The sequence below is a fragment of the Nicotiana tabacum genome, chromosome 2 (assembly GCF_000715075.1).
Source record: "Nicotiana tabacum cultivar K326 chromosome 2, ASM71507v2, whole genome shotgun sequence".
In the NCBI taxonomy this organism is placed as follows: domain Eukaryota; kingdom Viridiplantae; phylum Streptophyta; class Magnoliopsida; order Solanales; family Solanaceae; genus Nicotiana; species Nicotiana tabacum.
Genome location: NC_134081.1, coordinates 10174233 through 10179375, shown reverse-complemented (window position 1 = coordinate 10179375; position 5143 = coordinate 10174233). Strand labels below are relative to the sequence as shown.

At 36.0% G+C, this 5143-nt stretch overlaps 1 long non-coding RNA gene across 1 annotated transcript; it reads left to right on the top strand.

Moving 5' to 3' along the window:
- The first annotated feature begins 1876 nt into the window (after positions 1-1876).
- On the top strand, positions 1877-4362 carry LOC142168169 (uncharacterized). Its single transcript, XR_012698230.1, has 2 exons — positions 1877-3970; positions 4065-4362. It is a non-coding gene; the product is annotated as an uncharacterized LOC142168169 (long non-coding RNA).
- Positions 4363-5143: the final 781 nt, after the last annotated feature.

The window sequence follows — 5143 nt, the reverse complement described above, 5'->3', positions numbered from 1 at the left end:
AGTGTTTTATGCTTCCTCTTGCTATGTTGTTACCTTCATATGAGTTTACTTGCGAGTTGCGACCATAGATTGCCTCACCCTTCTGCTATCTGCTGTATGTACATTAGATTAAAATTCAACACCAGTTTATATGATACACATCTAAATCTTGGTGATCATCCCCCCCGGAACTCCCATTATCACTTTCCTACCAGCTGTTAATTTATTATGATACCACACCACATTGTTTTTATCTTCTATGTTTGTGATATACTGCTTGGATTCTTTACTAGATTGTATCTTTTATGGCTCATCTCTCTGAGTCTGATCAACTGCTTCAAAATATCTTCATGCTTAAGGTTCATTGGTTGCCCGAACATGTTCTGTATCTCCAGTGTTAACCTCTTACTCACATTTCAGGGATTATCCAACCATATTTGTCAACTTCAAAAGGTTCCTTGTTCTTGGTATTTAGCTTTGTTTGAACACTTCAGAAGGAGGTAATGTACTTTTGAATTTACAGATTTTGCTATTTGGACAACTTGTGCCTCCACCTTCAGTTCTGAATGATTGATATTTTGTGGATTGCCTTTTGCTGGTCACACTGCCTGTTTTATCCGATGGCTTGGTCCCATTTGTTGAGCTGAGCTTTTCCCCCCTTCCTTCATACAGTTGTGAATAGTTTTGGCCGTAATCTTCCATTCATATATATATATATATATATATCAAAATGAGTTTGCATCCACCATTTAATCAGTAATTTTCACTGTAGTGTCAAAGGCACAAAACTTAGAGCATGTCTCTTTCATTTGTTATCATCTGCTTGTATATTTCCTGCTTCAGAATTGTGAATCTGCGTAAATGCACAGGCTGTAGATAATACCACAGTTCATTTAAGCTCCTTCTCCAGAAGATACTAAATGTGGAAAGGTCCTGCAAAAACTGGCGTTTTCCGCAATTTGTGTTGGTATTTCATGCTTTCACCATAGGCTGGTATCTTTTTTCAAATATTTTCTCTGGAATTTGTTAATTCATGAAAAGGGATTGGAAATATGGATGATTATGTTTAACAATTCTTTAATCTTTGTTCGGTATTGATTAGCAAATTTAGCTCATCATGTTACATTTAGACTTGGTTGATTGTAGAACTCTTTTAGATAAAAAAAAAAATGTCATCTTGCAATTTTTTTTTTCTTGTCAATCTCATCTATCTCCTGTTGCATCACACAAGTTGTCTGATTCTTTGAAGCTTCACTGTATGTAGGCTGTGTAACACCCTAACTTAGAAATATAGTACTCCTTCCTTCCCTATATAAGTTAGAGTCGTTTGGACTTGTGCAGAGCTTTAGACGAAAATGTTTAAATAGATTATTATATTGAGTTGAGTAGTATAATGTTTGAATAATGATTTGAAATATGAAATAATTGAATTTCTTGAAAAGATGTCACATCAAGTTGGAAATAATATAAAGTAATAATAGTTTATATTAGAATGAACTGTTGGAGGGAGAAAATATACTTCCATTTAAGGAAATATGTCAAACTTTGGGAAGGACCTAAAGGGGGAAGTAGGTGTAACTAAACGGTGTGGAAAATAATGAATATAAAACCATTCTTAGTTTTCCGATTAGTTTTTGATTTGGTCCTATAGAACTCTTCTAGTCAATATTTTTCCTGGAAAAGCAAGAAAAGGGAAATTGGATGAGTGATAAAAAAAATGTACTCCCCCACTTGTGGGAATACACTGGGCCGTTGTTGCTGCTGATGTTGTTTTTGATAAAAAATGTACTGCCAGTTCACCTGTACTTTTGAAGTACCTCCTTGGTACTTTATTAGTAAAATTTACTTTACCTTATTGTAAAAAAGAAAAGTTCTCCCAGTTCACCTTAGGAATTTGGGAGAACTTTTTTTTTTTTTTTACGAAAGGAATTTGGGAGAACTTTTTATCCCATTATGTTCTTTCTATATCTTTTGGCTACACTAGCATAACTTTCCCCTCTTTACTTTAGTGTGTCATAAGATTAAATAATCTCTTACATTACTTTCCCTTCTATACTTTAGTGCATCATAGGAGTAAAGCTAAAATCTTGTGTTAGATATAGGTCTGGCATAAGAAAAGGAACATCCAACTTTCAACTGTTGTGATTGGTACATTGGTGCTGGTGCTTATTAACCAGTCCAGTTCTTTGCTAATCTTCTCTTGGTCACGTCAATCTTATTGGAATCACGGCTAAATGCAACTTATAAAAGAGAACCTGCTTACTATGAGAACAGAGGATTAGTTGTCTTTTTGAAAACCTTTTTTTTTTTTTCTAAAGGATTGATTTGGGTGCTCTACTCTTGCACCTAAAATAAATAAAAGCGTTCCATCTTTAAAAGCTTAAGATGATACAATTCACACAACTCAACATGTTTCAATATGTATCAGTGTAGGCATAGGTTTGGTTCGAATCTCATCACCTACAACCAAAATGTTTTTCACATGTTTGGCCAAAGAAAAAGAATTATGTCCGCATGTAGGGTGCCGTGTTTCATACTATAATAAATAAATGTTCCAATTTCAAACAATTTAAACTTTTAGATTTGCACGTTTACATGATTCAACATCTACTCTTGTTATTTAACCAACACAATGGACGAAGAAGAAAGGGTCTTATGGCGGTAGTGTCACATTCTTGGATCTGGCACAGAATGAGACTGTTTATTCTCCTCTATTATAGTGGTTTACTTCTCCTTGCTACATTATTATCCTGGTGATTAAAATCTTTGTCAAGTTGTTGGGCTGTTTGTCATATGCTTTATACAACATTGGGTTGCATTTCTGGTTTTTCTTTTCCCCTTCTTTCAATGGATGGATACTTTCTCTCTTGCCATAAAATACCATGATGTGCTTAATGTTTATTCCTGTTCGCTCTTCCTGAAACCGATTAAGTAATACGTCTTGCACTGCTTTACAGATCTGTGCTCAGAGAGTGCAACAGTTTAACATACATTTCATACAAACTTTAGTGCAGTTTATACTGATGTCAAAATTTTGGTTTCTCAATGCTCGTACGAATTGGGCCGTGGCTTATTAAGGCTTCTGCGTCTCAATTTAGCTTGTCGTTCTGCAGATTGTGAGAAAATGCTTGTAATTGTTGCAATCTTGCCTTTTTAGTCTCATAGCTGAAAAAAGTGATAAAATAAAATTAACACTTCTTCTACACTGTAGATTTTATATTGTTTCCTGGTCCCTGAACTTATTGTGGCATGAGGAATTATGCCTATTAGTGCTTATTGTCAAGCTGTTAGAACTGGCATTCCCGTTGACATGATCAAGTGGATGTCTGTTAGGAGCAGTTGAGCAGTTTAGAAGGGTGGAATGTTTCTGAAATAGTCTACTGACATTCTTCCATTACACTCAATATACTATCTTGAGTACTGTGCCTTGTATAGGAGTTGCATAAATTTCAAGAAATGATCAGTTGTACAGTAGCAAAGAAGAATGAGCACTTAAGGTGACGGCCCGTCTAGATTCTTTTCGGTTGACTCAATAGAGAATTAATGCGTTTCGACTTCGTAGGCAATGAATTTACATATAATAGATATAGTATACAACAGGTTATGGTTACAGATGCCAACATTCTAAACAATAAGTTAAACATCATGGATGAATTACTATCACGAGCTTTGTGATTGGACCATCAAAAACAGATTGAGATGCGCCGACTTTCTGGTGATGTGGCACATCTGATGACACTAACGAAGATGTTCTCGTCACAGGGGATCCATAATTTCGAATCAGTAGTGAAATCATAAACATCTTGAGCTTGATCCAACAATGCCTTGAAGAGCGGATGCTTCAGCAAGGTGATTTTTATTACAAACCTCTTTTGGTACTTCCCTACATAAACTACCGCATGACCTTTTGGAACATCCCTTGGGATAGCCTTCTCTTCCTTTAGGAAAGGCCAAAGAGTCCATTTACAGCATTTGTCGCAAGCCGCTGAAGGTATGTCTTTGCCATCGTTCTTTTGCCATTTGTTTTGGCATGCCTTGAGAAACTTACTGTCCGTCATTTTCATCAGTTTGCATGGAATGTGCAGGAAATGGACCACTACAATAAAACTAGAGGGAGAGGAGAAAGTACAGTGTGTTGTCTGTGAGAGTGAGACAGGTATATATAAGAGTTGGGAAGATCCAATATTTTGTGATCATTAAATGCTAGGACACAGTATGTAGCTGAGAGGCAAACTAAATGTGACTGATATTATAAAGTTTACTAGATTGATGTGCATTGCTGTTTCTTTAATGCTAGTGTGCCTCTCGATACTATCATGTATGAACATGCATTTGCATGATTTAAGAGTTATATATATACATTTATAGATCGTGCCACAAAAATCTACATTAGCTCTCTCTTCCTTTTTTGATTCCAGATAAATAATCTGTTGAAGTTTTCATTATTTAGACCCCACAATAGTGAATGAGTAGATAAGATAGGAAAGATGAAATGGGATAAGCTTCTTGGACACAGTGCTATGCCCATTTCCCACTTGTAATTATTGTCATGTTATTAGATTTAAAGTTATGGATGTTTAAAGAGAGAATTGAAAGAAAGAAGAGGAAAGTGGGGGCTTTGAAAATATAGAATTTCGAATCGTGTTTCTGTAGACTTTGAAAGATCAAGAAAAGCAGGGAGGAAGAGGATAGGAAGAGGATGATCGCCTATGACAATTAAAGGGCAGCCTGGTGCACAAAGCATCCCGCAGGGTCCGGGAAAGGGCCGCACTACCCTAATATAAGCATTAGTGGTTGCTTCCACTGGTTCGAACCCGTGACCTATAAGTCACACGGAGACAATTTTACCGTTGCTCCAAGGCACCCCTTCTTTAGGCCTATGACAGTTTTTGAACTTTATTTGTGGTTTTTATCATTCAATTAGTACTAAATTAGTCATTAATTTAGTTCATAGTACTTGCTGACGGTCACAATTTGGGTGTTATAAGAATGAACCAAAGTTTTATGCACATGCACTTTTCTTTAATGCTTCTTTGATTCCTTTGCTTACTTAAAAGGTAGAACAAGTTATCATCTTGAACAGAGAGTACTGCTTGTGCGTACTGCCCGTACAGAGGTAATCTTTATGTAGGCACATAACTTTCTTCTGACATTAAAGATTCCA